The sequence below is a fragment of the Gorilla gorilla genome, chromosome 13 (genome assembly GCF_029281585.2).
Source record: "Gorilla gorilla gorilla isolate KB3781 chromosome 13, NHGRI_mGorGor1-v2.1_pri, whole genome shotgun sequence".
Taxonomy (NCBI): Eukaryota; Metazoa; Chordata; class Mammalia; order Primates; family Hominidae; genus Gorilla; species Gorilla gorilla.
The window spans coordinates 54,798,234-54,816,008 of NC_073237.2; the positions used below are offsets into that span (position 1 = coordinate 54,798,234).

At 34.9% G+C, this 17,775-nt stretch overlaps 1 protein-coding gene across 41 annotated transcripts in view; it reads left to right on the forward strand.

Annotated features, from left to right (window-relative positions):
- PTPRD (protein tyrosine phosphatase receptor type D) overlaps window positions 1-17,775 on the forward strand; it is a 2,298,568-nt gene that overhangs the window by 836,344 nt on the left and 1,444,449 nt on the right. For all 41 annotated transcript variants that reach the window (XM_055350539.2, XM_055350541.2, XM_055350534.2 and 38 more), the window contains one exon: window positions 6,316-6,357. The gene's annotated coding sequence lies outside the window, so the exon portion shown is untranslated. The remainder of the gene's footprint in view (window positions 1-6,315; window positions 6,358-17,775) is intronic.

The window sequence follows — 17,775 nt, forward strand, 5'->3', positions numbered from 1 at the left end:
GTGTTAATATAGTTTAACCCAACGAGATCTTTTTGTACACTTATCTCTTCATCTAAAACCATAAAATTCACTTGATATTCATATGACAGTAAGTTATCTTTGAAAACATGGTTTACAAATAAAAGCACAATATTTCCTATGTGCTATGGGAATACTACAGTTTGTTTATTCTATGATAAGTCATTTAGCTTATTTCCTTTTTTAGAAAGAAGGGGACTAGCATAAATAGTACTGAAATGGATGATCAGAATACATCAATGTTTGTCAGCATACGTGAATATGTCCTTTAGAGAGATTCCTAGAAGTGAAATAACTGAGTAAAAGGGAGCAAATATTTTTTAAGACTTAGATGCATGCTTGTAAATTGCTTTTCAATTTATAGTGCCACCAGCAATGAGTGAAGATGGCAATTTTATCACACCTGCTCATTACTATCAAAACAACGTGAAAGACTTGCTATATGAAAAAAGATAATATTTACTTTATATAGACAGATATCATCAGAGACAGATATATACTAAGCTATTCTCAGTAACTAAAGTATTTGTGATAGACTCTCTTCAGGTCAATAGATTGCTTTAGAAGGCATTTGCAGAGCAGGAAAGAGAAGCTTGTGTCCACTGATGGACAACCCTTTGAAACCTAGGAATATCAAGAGAGCTTCTGTTATATGAGCCCATGAGAGATAAATGTTAAATGTAAAATGCAAGAACACTGAGGATAAAATTTACCCGTCACATATTTGTGTAAAGCTACACTCTAACTGGAAATTATCAGTTGTATTAGTTTACTAGAACTGCCATAGAAAAGTACCACACCGTGGGTAGCTTAAACAACAGAAATGTATGTTTTCGTGATTTTGTAGGCTAAAAGTTCAAGACCAAGCTATCAGCAAGGTTAATTTCTTCTGAGAGTCTTTCTCCTTGTCTCGTAGATGGCCGTCTTCTCTGTGTCTTCATGTGGTCTGTCTTCTGTGTATCTCTCGCTGTGTTCTAACATCCTCTTCTTTAAGGACACCAATCACATTGGATTAGGGCTCAAACTAATGGCATTATTTTAACTTAATGACCCTTTAAAATACCCTATCTCTAAATACACTTATATTCTGAGGTACTGGGGGTTAGGACTTCAACACAGGAATTTTATGGGACACAATTCAGCTCATAACACCAATACGTTGAAATTTCTAGTTTCTTCTTAAAATGTAATGCAAATAAACAATGATGCTTATCTGTTTATTCACTAATTATTATGGCATCATTACTGTCTTTTATGAGAGTAAAATATGTTGCACACTTATGGTTCTGGATTTATTTTGAAGTCATTCTGTTTACAACACATCTGGTTTAAGCAGATACAAAGACATTGGATTTAATAATAATTTTATTTGATTTCTTAAATTCAGTTTACACACTGTATAGAGCATCTTTCTTTGGAATACATAATGTCATTGAAACGTCACACATCAGTAGGGATGTATGCTCTTGAAATTGGGTTGTATGTCAGTAGGGAATTTAAAATGAAGTTAAAAGTTCCTCCAAGATAGGTTGAAAAAAGTAAGTTATTTTAAAGGCTTAACATTTAAATAAGGTGATGTGGAGTAACTCTGCTGCCTATCCTTATGATCTTCTGACAGCTTTGACAGGGAAACAATGATACAACTGAGAGAAAGGCTTCCACGATAAGCTCAACTTCTTATGGTTATAAACTTGTCATGTGTGACATGGTTGGTTCCATTATAGTAACAAGATGGATACATCGAATTTTGACCACAAATGACATAAAATAATTATGTACTTCAGAATATGAATTAGGTTTGGAAATATGTTTTTTAAATGCAGCTTATATATACACACACTTATGAATGTGTTAACTATCAGATACCTTAAAAGAAATAGACAGTGATGAGAAATGATATAAAACATGGACTTTATGTGTATCTCTGGAAATTATATAGATATATTATGTAGTCAAATTTATTAGATACTAATAATAAAGGTGGGAAAAAGAACATAATCTTGAGCAACTTTACAACATTCAGATTGGGCATAAGGTGCATAAATCATTGTGATGATCGTTTAATTTGTTTTGGAGTAAAATAGTGATTCTGCTCTGGTGAAGTAATAATTGTTGACTTCCATCTGCTTTTGTAAGAATACCTCTTATTGTAGTCAAAACACAGGAAAGATTTGTAGTTCTAATGATACTGCATTACTATGCATATTTGACCATTTCCAAGTAGGCTCTAAATATGGACCTCTCTTTTAAAGCACAATAACTGTAAAATAACAGCAACGAAAACAAAATTCCCCTCACCTCCTACCCTTCCTCTTCTCATTTCATCAATATACTTCTTTGGCTCTAGATATCCATCTGTAATTAATGAACTGTATTATGGAATTATTTTTTTCTCCAGATTTTCGACCTGTGCAGTGAATATACTTGGAAGCAATCAACAAACACCACATGACCCATTTTTTATGTTGTCAGCATCACTAAATCAATATTAAGAAAACATTCATATTCTACAGGTTAAGTACTCTGAGTATTATGATAGGAATGAGACATTTGAAAACAAGCGGAATGAGAATAGTGGAAAATTTCACTTTAGATTACATTAAATGTTGACAAAAAAATAATACTGTGTTCAAGGATTAGTTTTAGTTCAAGACACTGAACATATTGCATCTTTATATAACTAATACCAATACAAATGTATCTTAGTTTTGCTTATGGTAGTTCAGTTGTTATTTTGGTGTAAATCTTAAAAAAAGTAAGAATAAACCACTGTATTTTTCTTAAAAGTGACTTTGGTTGTTACTTGTTAAATTGTGATGTAATATAAAATTTCTCTCACGCTGTAAGAATGGCAGTCATTAAAAAGTCAGGAAACTACAGATGCTGGAAAGTATGTGGCGAAATAGAAAAGCTTTTACACTTTTGGTGTGAGTGTAAATTAGTTCAACCATTGTGGAAGACAGTGTGGCGATTCCTCAAGGATCTAGAACTAGAAATACCATTTGACCCAGCAATCTCATTACTGGATATATACTCCAAGGATTATAAATTATTCTACTATAAAGTCACATGCACATGAATGTTTATTGCAGCACTGTTCACGATAGCAAAGACTTGGGACCAACCCAAATGCCCATCAGTAATAGACTGGATAAAGAAAATGTGGCACATATACACCATGGAATACTATGCAGCCATAAAAAGAATGAGTTCATGTCCTTTGCAGGGGCATGGATGAAGCTGGGAACCATCATTCTCAGAAAACTAATACAGGAACAGAAAACCAGACACCACATGTTCTCACTTGTAAGTGGGAGTTGAACAATGAGAACACATGGACACAGGGAGGGGAACATCACACACCGGGGCCTGTTGGTGGGTGGGGGGCTAGGGGAGGGATAGCATTAGGAGAAATACCTAATGTAGATGACAGGTTGATGGGTGCAGCAAACCACTATGGCACATATATACCTGTGTAACAAACCTGCAAGTTCTGCACATGTGTATAAAAGGGCTTCTGGTGGCCGGGCACGGTGGCTCAAGCCTGTAATCCCAGCACTTTGGGAGGCCAAGGCAGGCGGATCACGAGGTCAGGAGATCGAGCCCATCCTGGCTAACACGGTGAAACCTCATCTCTACTAAAAAATACAAAAAATTAGCCGGGCGTGGTGGCGGGCACCTGTAGTCCCAGCTGCTCGGGGAGGCTGAGGCAGGAGAATGGTGTGAACCCGGGAGGCGGAGCTTGCAGTGAGTGGAGATTGCACCACTGCACTCCAGCCTGGGTGACACAGTGAGACTCCATCTCCAAAAAAAAAAAAAAAAAAAAAAGGGCTTCTGGTTAAAACATAGTTTACAAAATATCTTGTCCACCCTGTAAGCTTGACACCACCAGTGTATAAAAGGGCTTCTGGTTAAAATGTAGTTTACAAAATATATTGTCCACCCTGTAAGCTTGACTTTTATAACTTTTCTTATTAAGCTCATGGTCGTTTTATTTTTCTTCTTTTCTTGTTGTTATTTTGTTCATTTTTTCTTTTTGTCTTCTGAAGTCTTATTTCCTCCTAATATTAGCCTATATTAAAATTAAACCAATCTTAAATAGTAAATATGCCTCCTCCTTTCCTTCTTTCTATAACTTATTCCCATCCTAGGGTGTATGTGCCTATCAGAAAAATCAGAACAAGTAACCTTAATCCGATTATAATGCCCAAGCTATTCCTAATGGCTAGAGAGATGTGCATGTTACAAACTGAAGTTTGTCTGTTTACTCTTTAAGCTCAACCCTGATTACGTTCGTACCATGTTTCTCTGTGATAAATTCATCATAGCCTGGCAGTAATGCTGACTATTCAGAGGTTTAAGCAATCCCTTTACCCCATACTTTTGTTTTCATGGCTATTAGACAATTGGATTCTTATGTGACCTGTGGAAAACTTTGTTTCCTTGTCATTTAAGGAGGTTTTCTGTTTCTCTAGTCATGCCAGACTACATGTAAGCATAGAACATAAAATTATAGCTATTAGGAAGAATTTAAAATGCCTCATTTCGTCCCTGCCAAAAAAAAGTACTGCCATTTTTACTTTGATTTCTCTGATGTAAAATTCATGAATAAAGTTTATCATCCATACTTGTGTTTCTCGATTATTTTGAACATAATAAGAGAAGAAATGAAACACAAGCTAAGGTTTTTACACTGACGGGTGGTAGAGTAGAAATATCATTTATGAATAAGACATAAGTATATTTAAAATATCAAAATTATTTAATATTTTACTTTTCAAATGTTAATAGTTTTAATAGCTAACATTTATTAGTCAATTACTATGTCCCAAAAACTGTTCTAAGCAATTTATTTGTAATGACTCATTTAATCTTTACAACTGCTTCGTTGTACATGAAAATTCAAGTCTCAGAGAGGTTATGTAAGTAGTCTACAGCGTTGGCTGATTAGCTATCCAAGGAACCAAGATTCAAATAAAATCTAGAAGGTGTGAAAAAGACTAGTTTTGGCCATCAAATAAAGAAGTTGGCCTAAGGGATTTTATGTATGTATAAAACCACAAGCATAAATGTATTTTAAGCAACAACATCCTGTTGCTAAATATTATATGATCTAAGTGATGGTGTATGTATGGATGCATTTGTATTTTTTGCTGTTTCGATGATAGCTTATGGAGCATTCTAGAACACACAGTAACCTGATTTCCTTCCATCACCCAGTAGCTCCATAGGCATCTTCATATAACAATAACAACCAATCCCTTAAATCATAAGTCTGAATCCAGTTTACTTGATGATCCAGTTAGGTTTCTTCTAGAACTGAAATTCTTTGAGTTTGAGAATATTAAATATGGAAGAAAATTGCATATACTTCTATTTTTTTATGGGTGTTATTTTTCATTCATAGCAAAAAATTTTACTCCAAAATAGTGGTAGAGATCACAAGATAAATAGATTTTTTTTCTGGAAATTTTAGGCAGGTAGAATGCGAGAACATATGAACAAAGATAGTGGTTTTTTCCTTCTACATTTAATTGAAATTCTTATAATTAGATTTATCACATTTGCAATGTGAGTTCTCAGATTTAGATAATCTGTGCCTTTAGGTAGATGAGTTTCTGAACATATTTAGAAATGTGGCACTGCATCTAATAGAATAATAAGCTAGAAATAATAGAAATTTGGTGCTTTAGCTCAGCAATTCTATTTTCTCTTTTGATGTTTAAAGTACTCAAGTTCATTAGAACATATTTAAATCTATTATCTGTGCCTTCATTCTAGATGCACTGCCTGAAAATTTTTGAAACATTATTACTATAAAAGTATATCTCTGTTAACTTTAATGAGTGCTTCACTGCCACTTTTTGATGAACAAACATTATAATGCTTTTATTATAAAATCTATTTAACCTGCTTCATCTTTCTGATGTAAATCTAATAATTCATGTAGCATTTTTGAAAAGCGATGTTTGATTTTTTGCATAAAATTGATATCTGTATATATTCTTTCTTTCTATAATTTTTTCCGGGAAAGTTTATTTTAAGACATAAAGGAACAGAAGTCCTTTGGGTTCAAATTATGAAGTATTGCAGAATATTTGCATTCTGTCTTTTTTGTCTTAATGTGCTTTAATTAAAAAAAAGGTAAGACATCTTTTTGGAATTAATGGGAAGATACACAATATGAGCAATGATGGAGTTTTAAAATTTGTTCTTATTTTAGTTTTATATATTAGTATTTCTCAATCTATGCATTTACTAAGTATATTAATAGAAATATTCTTTCTTTTATATTAGGTTTCTGTCCTGAGACCACAGCAGAATGTGCCTTGGACAAAGGTGAGTATATTTAAAATATATTTCAAAATTTCTCCATAAACGAAGTATAAAAATATTATGACAATAATTATATTACTGTTGCATGCTTGGAAATATGGTATTATAGTTCATGTTTATATCATGGGACATGCACTTTTTGTCTGGTAATATGTAATAGTGAGAAAACATCAGAATTAGAACTCTGGTTATCAAATATATACCATTGCCTGGGTACAGAAAGCCTTAATCCACACAATCTATATTAAAAGAACTGTTAACACTAATGCTCTTGGAAGTTAAATAATGGAACTATTCAAAGGTTGATGAAAGATGTTTAACATGTCTTTAATGACTGAAGATGAAATTATTGAAATAGGACATATGTAAGTTAAATTATCAGGCAAGAACTACCTAAAAGTATCTAGGTTTTGGGGGAACAAATAGAGACATACATTTAGAATTAAAACTAATTTAAAAAGAGGAAGGAATTAGGAAAATAAACACATTAACAGCTCAGTAAACAGTATATAAACGTACTACATGAAAGATAGGGGGGATAGTTCAAGGTTAATACACAATGCCTGTTATTTCAAACTGGAATGCTATCATGAAAAAAGATGTTATTAAAGATTATTGAAAAGATCATGAGCTATAACTGAATTATAAGAGAGAGTTGAAAAGAAAATGTATAAGATGAATAAACATTACATAGAGGAAAACCTGTGAGTACTGAGTAAGGGAACTAAGATTCCTGAAGACAGTCGTGAAGGAGGATGACAACTGACAAAATAAATATCACATACAGGAGCTATTAATTATCACGGCTTCTCTAAAGAGAAATTAACAAGAGAAAAATTGCTTGAACTAACATATAAAGAATTTACGGGCTGGGCGCGGTGGCTTACGCCTGTAATGCCAGCACTTTGGGAGGCTGAGGCGGGCGGATCACGAGGTCAGGAGATCGAGACAATCCTGGCTAACACGGTGAAAACTCGTGTCTACTAAAAAAAAAAAAAAAAAAAAAAAAAAAAAAAAATTTGCCAGGGGTGGTGGTGGGCGCCTGTAGTCCCAGCTACTCAGGAGGCAGTGGCAGGAGAATGGCGTGAACCCAGGAGGCGGAGCTTGCAGTGAGCCGAGATCATGCCGCTGCACTCCAGCCTGGGCGACAGAGCGAGACTCCGTCGCAAAAATAAATAAACGAATAAAAGAATTTACGTAAGCTTCAGGATTAGGTAGTGGGAGAAGGTTAGTTATCATTTTTGTAGATATATTAAAATATTGAATAGATTCACAATGTCTGACAAGGGTTTCTCTAAAACTTCTCTAGATCAGCTATCCTATTCAAGGTTCTTCCAGCCCCACACATGACTTGATGAGTCACTGTTCTTTATTTTTCCCTGTATTAGAGTAATTTTACATTGAAATAAAAGTTGGGCATCATTGGTTTGAGGTTATCAGAAAAATGTAGGTATATATACTATCATTAGTAATTGATGCCTGTTCTGTCTCATGCAAACGTAATGCTTGGGGAAATACAGTTATATGTACATACTCATATTTTTTATTTGGCCCAAAACATGCTGTATGTGTTCTGCAGTGTTACTCATATGGAAAAAGAAAGCCTCCTATAAATGCATATGTTAATAATTTTCTGAGATAATAAAATTGAAAACTCTCCCAGATATTTTTTTGCCACTCTTTTTCATATAATTTTTTGGTCATTTTCCATATCTGTAAAGAGACTAATGTGACTTTAGAATATCCAAAGAAAATAAGCCAGCTGACGTGCACTGCCAGACAGGGAATGAATGGCTCCAGGCACAAATCTCTGTTGTGTCAAGACTTTGGCATGACATTTGGCAGGGACTTAATCAAACATAGCACAATGCAAATAATCTGTTTCCCATGGATGTGCAGCTTCAACCTCGAGCCTGCTGTTAGTCATTACCACTCTTTTCTCCTGATATTCCAGAGAATGATATTTCTGGTAATGAATTGAAAACTAGAACATTTCCTAGGTGTTATTACACTGTGAGGCAGTTGGGGGGATCGTGACTTTGAAATTGGACCTTCCTGGGTTTGAAGTATGAGTCTGTCACTTACTATCTGTGGAATCCTGGAGAAGCTACCTAAGATATAAAATGAATTTATTAAGAATTATCACAGGGGTTGTGGATGCATTAAAATGATACAATTAGCCTAAAGCGCTTCTTATATCTGTTATGTAATAAACATATAATAAATATGATTTTACTTTTTTCCATTTCTGTAATCAGCTGGATTTTGTTTTAAACTTCTTAATAATCATCTCAATCATCCTATTAATAGAAGAGGAATGATTCTAATATACATTTGTAAGTTTTGAGTTATGTAAGCACATGTGATAATATTTGTCTTTATCTTTTTAGGTGGGCACTCTTTTCTTTGAAGTGGGGGCAACGGTTTTTGCGAACTTCTTTTCAAAATTTCATTTATTTTTTTAAAGATTTGTATGTCATACATAAAGGGTCTTCATGTTGCACAAGCATATTTTGAATGCATTTGATTTAATTTTAGGTTTTGTTAGTATGATCAAAGATGGAACACCACATTATAAAATGTAGATAGATTAGAAAAAACTATACCTCCATAGCATGCCCATAATATTTTAGTTCAAATGTTTGTTTCAACTCTCATTAATAAATAACTATGTGTCATATGGCATTAGGTGCTAAGGGTACAAAGAAGAAACAGATACATTATTTGCCTTCATAAGAGTTATAATCTTGGAAGAGACATGTAAATACATTATTTTTAACACTATGATCATATGCTACAATGGAGAGGTGCTCATGGAATGGGGGTCGTGCAAATATAAAATAAATTTTAATCAATCTGGCTGCTTGGAGGGGTTGACACCTCATATATTTTAAAAAATGAGGAATTGGCCAAATATCAGTCATATATAGAGGCATGAGGGTGAGAGGTCGTCAAGAATGCATAATATTTAAATGTGATTGTGTCTATTTAAAAATATATAATTTTCAATTCATTCTGTGACATGACAAAAGGAATTAAAGTACTTAGGGGTTAATAAACTTTTTAATGCAAATTATCAAAAAAAGAAGAAGGACAGTGAAATAAAGAATGTGTTGTCTGAAGTCAAACAATGATAGTAGCAGTAAGTGTACAGATTCGAAAGTGGGGAGCTGAACCCTTCTACTTTGTTCTTGAAGGTAGATGTAGATTATAGTTAGGTTATTTTTACAGAGCTAAGATTTATGAATGATGTGTTTCCCATGATAATGGGAAACAAAATAATAAGGAAGCTTTTATAAATTTTGATAAAATGTGGGATATTTTACTGTTACTAAAATTATAATTTTGAAGATTTTTTAAAGAAGACTGTGTTCTTAAAAACAGGACAAATTATGAAATAATATTATAATACCATACCCCTTTAATAGATATATATTATGTATGTAAAACAGATACATATGGATGGGTACTCAGTTATATATTTGATGTGCTTTTGTTAGGGGACAGGGTTCAGGAAAATACTTAGAAAAAGACTGAAAAGAAACACACCCATCATTATTAACAGTGATTATCTCTATGTCATGGGTATGCATATGTGTGATTTCTATTTTTTCTTGAAACTTTGATGTGTTTTACATGTTGTATGATGAATCCATTGAATAACTTCTAACACAGCTCCTATAAAGACAGGGTTTTGAAGAGGTAATTAAGGTTAAGTGAGGTCATAAAGGTGGGATCCTAATTTGATAGAATTGGTGGCTGTGTAAGAAGAGGAAGAGATCGCTCTCTCTTTCCCTCTCTGCTTACACACAAAGGAGAGGTCATGTGAACACACAGCAAGATGGCAACCACCAACAAGCCAAGAGAAGAGCTTCAGAATAAAATCTACCTTGTTGTCACCTTGGTATTGAACTTCTCAGCCTCCAGAAATGTGAGAAAGAAATTTCATTTGTTTAAGCCACTTGGTCTATGGTATCTTGTTATGGCAACCCAGCTGATTAAGACAAACTTTGACATCAAGAAATAGGGTGCTGCTATGAATAATACCTAAAAAATCTGGAAGTGTCTTCGCATCTTGATAATAAAGGCTAGAAGAGTTCTGAGGTGCGTGAAAGAAATATATGCGGTTCTGATGAAGTCTTATGTAGAAATGAGGATCATGTCAGTGTAAACTGGAAGAGAATCAATCCTTTTTATAAGGCAGCAAAGAACTTGGCTTAATTGTGTTCTACTGTTTTGTGGAACTTATGAGCAATAAAATTAGATGTTTAGCTGAGGAGGTTTCTGAGCAAAGTGTTGAAAGGGTGGCTTAGTCCCTCTTGATTGCTACAGTAAAATGTCAGAGGAGAGAGAGGAATTGAAGAACAAACTGTTAAACAAAAATAAAATGAACCAAACCTAAAGATTTGGAAAATTTTCAGTCTGTTTATATTGCAAAAAAAGAAAGCGTACTCTGAAGAGAACACCAAGAGTGTGGCTAGACTGTCACTTCAAGAAGAGCTTTTGGGATTATACCAGCTGAAATCCTGCCAGTTTTTACTGATGGGACAAAGTGAAGAAAGACTGTTGGACTTCTTGGACTTGACAGGACAATAGGGCTTTTTGGCTGCAAACATTCACTAATCTTCCCAGAGGGAAGTTATCAGGGCTACTGCCACAGTTTCAACAGGTCAGACAACCTCTGTTCAGAGCCTTGAGGGCAGGACTGTGCTGGAGTGATGTAAGGGTGGGGTTTCCTATAGCCTTGGGATTCGGACACTGGCCTACAGTTATGGAGGTGGTTCTGCCACACTTGATCTTGGACTTTCTTTCCTCCAGAATTAGAAAATAAATTTATGTTTAAGTCATTCAGTCTTTGGTATTTTGTTAAGCCAGCCCAAGCAGACCAATATCCCAAAGCAATGAATATTAAAATATTATATTTTGCAAACATGATCAAAATAAAGAGGAAAGAGGTGGAGCATGGAATAATTCCCAGATTTTGATGTAGGCAATTGGGACTAATTCCGTTCGGTTTATGTAGAAATACAGAGTGGGGGGAAGGGAAGCCAATTTGATGGAATGATAATGAATAGTTTTTTCTAATTTCATCGAAATTTTTATTGAGATAATTTTACATTCATATGCAGCTATAAAACATAAAAGAGTCTGTGCACATTGCCAAGTTTTCCCTAATGGCAACATTTTGGAAAACTATAGTATAATATCACAACCAGCATATTGAAATTGAGATAAACCCCCAATATTGTTCAGATTTACCCCATGCCCATTGTAATCATGTTTGTCTTTATTATGTTCTATAAAATGCTATCACCTTGTAAGTTTAAGTATCCTACCCCACAGTCAAGACACTGAATATTTCCAACACGACGAGGATTTGACAGGTTGCCTTTTTATAACTACACTCACCTCCCTCCATTTTTCCACCCCAACCCTCTTCCTAAACAATACTTCCTGGCAACACTACTCTGTCTTCCATTTCTAAAATGTTGTCATTTTAAAAATGATATATAAATGGAATCATACCTTTTGGGATTGGGTTTTTGCTTAGCCTAATTTTTGGAGATTCACCCAAGTTGTTGCATGTATCAATAGTTTGTTCATTTTTATTTTTGAGCAGCATTCCATTGTATGTATGTGCTACAGTTTAACTTTTTATCTGTTGAAAGACATCTGGGCTGATTCCAGTTTTTGTCTGTTACACTAATGTATAAGCATTTGTATACGTGTTTTTATATGAATATGTCTTCCTTTATCTGGAATAAATGCCCAAGACTACAGTTGCTAGATTGTATGGCAGTTACATGTTCAGTCTTATAAGAAACTGTCCAACTGTTTTTCAGTGTAGCTGTACCATTTTGTATTCCTAGCAGTGATGTATGAGTTAGCTCATTTCTCTGTATCCCTGCCAGCATTTGGTGGTGTTGATGGTTCTTATTTTAGCCATTCTGATAGGTATGTACTGATATCTCATTGTATTAATAGTTTTAATTTGCATTTCTCTAATGGCTATTGATGTTGAACGTCTTTTCATGTGGTTACTCGCCATCTGTCTATCTTCTTCAGTGAAATCTTCATGTAGTTTGCCTATTTCCTAATCAGATTATTTGTAAACTGCTGAGTTTTGAGTACTCGTATGAACAGTGCTTGAATATATATATATGTATGTATGTATGTGTGTGTGTGTGTATGATGGCTGAGTAGAAATGATGGGGAAGAAGAGATCTCTCAAAGTCCAGACAGACAATCAGGAGGCTGTACATATAAGTCCAAAGTCCTGATAAGCAATAAAGGATAGAAATAAAGGTTATGAACATGTGACAGTTAAGAAGGTATTGGAACAGGTCTTGGAGGGCAAAAATATCAAGCCCTTGTGTCTCCTTGTAATTCAGAATAATGTTTTACCCTCAAAAACTTTACTGTATGTAAATAAATACTCTTCTGTTTCCTGGACTTTGTCTTACATAAAACACTAAGGTTTTCTCACTTATCATACACCTTAAATACTACCAGCATTTGAGTGGTTTCAGTAAGATGTATGAATGTTTTCAGTAACAAAAAAAAAGTAGATGTATTTTTGGTAGGTGGCATAGACCCGGGGAGACAGGAAAAGCTTGCTGAGGCTACAATCTAGAACTCAGATTACACACAGAAATAGGGTAGCGATATCCACTTTGTAACGAGATCCTTCTCAAGACACTATGAGAAACTTCAGAGGGAAAATCCATTATCTTGAATGTCCAGTGGTAGACAGTCTTGGCAATCTAGTTAAGCAGGCAACACTGGAAGTTTAACATGAGTAAAATGTACAACACCAGGTTAGAGGAGAAGGAAAGAAAGATATATTTGAAATTATAGAAAGAATAGAGCATATTTGTTTATAGAGGAGATCCAGTGGCAAAGGAAACAGTTTATCATTTCAGACAGACCTTGGCTGGGCACAGTGGCCCATGCCTGTAATCTCAGCACTTTGGGAGCCCGAGGCAGGGGAATCACAAGGTGAGGAGTTTGAGACCAGCCTGGCCAACATGGTGAAACCCCGTCTCTACTAAAAATAAAAAAAGTTAGTTGGGCTTATTGGTGGGCACCTGTAATCTCAGCTACTTGGGAGGCTGAGGCAAGAGAATTGCTTGAACCTGGGAGGTGGAGGTTGCAGTGAGCTGAGATCGCGTCACTACACTTCAGCCTGGGTGACAGAGTGAGACTCCATCTCAAAAAAAAAAAAAAAAAAAAAAAAGACAGACCTTGACTATTTGAAGATATTTGCATCATTTTCTGAATTCTACATTACAGACTGAGTTTATACTCAAAATTTAAAACTAATAAGGTACTGGTGCTAACCAAACAGAAGTCCACTCAGTAGAGCAGGGACTGGGAGGCTCCTCAGCTGTACTAGCATTAACACTTTAATTACTGGGTTGTGGGGACTTCTGGAGGAGCGACCAAGACTACCAGAGCACTAGGGGCTGGGGTTTGTGGCAGTCAGTGCCAGTTTACCAATGGTACGTAGTAGTTTAATATTTTAATAACCAATGTAACCATTACCAGTACAGACTGACTGAACACAGGCTAGACCATATGTGTATTACTATAGGATCTCAGGGGCATCAGGCTAGGAATAGATTGACTGTGAAAAAGGAGCTAGGGACCTGCTTGCTCAAATATAGAAATTAAGGAATAAGTTATTTTTGAAAATTATTTTACTATGGAAATCATGAAAATTGGTTTGATAAAAAGTCTGAAATCCTGAGGGTATAAAATTATACAACTTTTTCTTTAAACACCACCTTCCATTCTCTGACAGCATTCCTTTCTTACTGGGTAACATACTTGCTACCTTAATCACATTTGACAATTCTATAGCTTTTCAGTTACTTTTTGTTATTAAAGTGTCTTATTTTTATTGTTAAGAATTAGTTTTGATTATTTTAAATCTTCAACCTCATATTTGATTCAGAGATCTTCCCCTTGCCTGTACACAGGAGAGACTTGATGTTCCAGTTGTTCTGAATATATGGGGGGTAGGAGTAGTGGGATGGGGCTTGGGGGTGGGTGACGATGAGGGAATGGTAAGAGGTTCTGGAGCGTCCTTGCTTTCTCATGTCTTTTTCTACTTCCCTGCTATCTGTCTTGGTTGGGACAAGGGAGGAAGGAGGGACACAGTCCTTCCATATGTAACCCTCCTTGGCAAGTGTGGTCTCTCCTTTGTTGGTTGTAGCCACTGTTCTGTCTTTGGCTTTATGTACTTTCTGAGAACCTGGAACTCACACGCTGCCTCTCTCACAATCATTTGGTGATTCTTCCGATTACTTCTTGAGGGCACTTCTGTAGTGTTGCCTAATGTGGCAGAGCTGGCTGAGGTTTGACCTTCTCCTACCCATCCCTACCCCTCATCAGCCACCATCACAGGTGGCCATATAGCAGTCTTCACATATGAGAAGGTACATGGGTTTGTGTTGCTTTCATAAAATAAAAACTGCCTTAAAAGTAAACATTAATAAAAATATACAAAAGCCAAGTGAATGGAAGTAAGAGAGCTACATTGAATAATGTCTGTTTTCTTATAAGGAAATAAGTGATGTTTTTATTCAGGAATAAAAAAAAAGTCTGCTATGGGAGAATACAATTTTTTTTTTTTTTTTTTTTTTTTTTTTTGCCATTGTTACTCTTGAGATGTGAACTGAGCAGTTCAAATACAGCCCGCAGGTGTTAGGATGTGTTGGCAATACACCCAATCAGTATTATTTGGGGACTTTTCCCCAGCAACATGAGAGGCTCACCGGCAGATATGGCAGTGGAACTATCCAAATGTAAGCACTGATAAGTTGGTAATAGTTATGACTTAGATCAGAGATTCGGGGGTTCTAGGAACCCCCCAGGAAATGGCTTCACTTGGGCTCCACAATGTGCAAAGAAGGAAGTGAAGTCAATAATGGCAGGCTGGTAAAAATTAGCAGAGTCAAAATTCTTAGTTATGATGAGTAAGATGGTTAAAAGTATATACATATTTTTGGAAGGATGGCTTAATGTGTATATCTTATGAATTCATGATGAAGATTTTATAAGATAGGCATATCCTATCTTATATTTAGATGAGAAACTGAATAATAGAATGCATAATATGTGACAGGCAAACTCAGTTTTAGCTAATCCCAAACCCCACATCCTTTCTATGAAATTCTAGTGGCTAATATATAAAAAAGAGAATAGGAAGATTGGGTTATAAGTTGATTTTGGTCAAATAAGAGATAATTGTGTTATAATAAATTATTGCTCTGAATTTCCAAGTGTTTTAAATTTTTCTGAAATTGTTGTCTACTGAGAAATTAACTGAACAAAAATGATACGGAAAATTTACATTAAACATCCATTTGTTTTTTCAAATTCATAAAGTTAGTGTTTTCAGTTGCTTATGAAAGACTTATTTAAGCCCAGAAGCTGCTGTGTTAAAAATTGCAGATGCCAATGTATACTTCCTTATGTCTTTTGTGTTTTATCATGAAATTTAAATAGCTTTATGTGCACGTAGCAAAGCTACTATTTGCATGAAACTTAACCGAAGAGTAAATATTAAATGTTTTCAAGCAGAGAATAAAAGATAAAATTGATTAGCATCCTTTGCACTTTTTCTATTATGAACAACGGCTAAGGAATGGTCATAAAGGGAATCTCAGTAAACTGCCCAATCTTTGTTATGGGGCCTGAATTCCTGTGAACTTTTGCTGTCATACTAAGTAGACCATCTAAGATAAAGTAATTCTGTAATAAACATTCTTTTCATTGGTTTGAAGAAAACAGTGATTCTATAAAAGTGTTTTATGAAACACATTCTTGTGGAAACTTTCCAGGTAAAATGAGCTTCACAGAAAAAGTAATTTGAAAACGACTAGCATGTTTTTCAGCACAACAAAGACATTGAAAACTTCTGCAGTAGAAAGTACTAATGTTCAATCTAGAAAAATATGGAGCTAGCTTAACCACATGGGAGGCAGTATTTTGTAATCTTTAAGACTGTGGTCTCTGGAATCTGACAGGGTTTAATTGCTTGCTCTACTGATTTTATTATTGAGGAAAAATTCATATACCATGAAAATAACCATGTTAAAGTGAACAATGCAGTGGCAGTTAGTACATTCACAATGTATTCACAAACTCTATCCAGTTCCAAGACATTTTCATTACCCAAAAGGAAAACTCTGTATCCACTAAACAGTTGTTCCCCATTCCTCCAACCCCCACTCCCTATCTGCTCCACTTGAATAAGTTGTGTGGACCTTCTGCTTATCCTCTTTGAGGCTCAGTTTCCAGCTTATTCCCATATAGATAGAAATGGCTTTGACCTTATATGGTGGTTGTAAGAATTCAATAAAGTAACCAATACAATGAAGGTAAACCATTGTTAAAACTAAATAAATGTTAAAATGTTAAACTTGTATAACTCTCTTTCGAATCCAAAGGAACTAGTGTTCTAGAAAGCACTCTCCAGGAAGTGTGGATCAAAGTCATCACAAGAGGCAAATACTGAGAGAGAAACCATAGACTTTGTCTTATTTAGAAGCTGATGAATCTCACATAACCCTCTGGTGCTCCAGAAGACTCAGAGTTAGAATTTATGTTCATCTCTGTCATTCCTCAGAATATTTTTTTCTAAAGTGGCTTGAGGTCGATATTAGAACAGAGAGGTGTTGAAAGAAGGAAGGAGTTTTCCAGATATCCTCAATCTAAAAATAAGAGGAATATAAAGTTTTATGAGATGGAATGCATTTCTTCAACATAAGAATTGAAGGAGATAAAACAGCTGACAGCAGCTCTAACCTAGGTCTAATTACTTTCTACTTGATAAGATAGGTATTCATGATTATATAATTTTTAAAAGCATCATTGACATGGAAAAGCAAACTATAAAATGTTTTAAAATATAAAATTATATGTTTTATGTTTATATATGTAAAATATGTAAATGTAATTACAGGTATAATTTTATATAAATTGAATAATATTTGACAGTGGGTAGGTAAGTCTAATTGAATTTTTACCGAAATGAGAGCAGTAATTCCTATGCTGTATCAGAACCTCAGGTGTTTTTCGTTTGCCTTTGTATTCTTTTATACAATTGCTTAAATTTCCACGTGTGTAAATGCTACCTTACTGATAGAAACAAAGCAACCAAGCTGTATCAAGTAACGGTAGCGATGGATTACAACTGTACTATATTTGTTGTTTTACCCAATTTTTCTTCATAGTTGCTGGAAGCACAAACGTTTAGAAAAATATAAAACTGATTGTGAACCTTAAGCAGATCAGCTTGCCTCCAAAGGCCTGAGGAAGACAGAATGAGGAAGAGTTTGAGGAGCCCTGCCTTATTCTTCCAAAAATACAATCTACCCTTAAACCCTGGCAACAGACAACAAACTGAAGCTG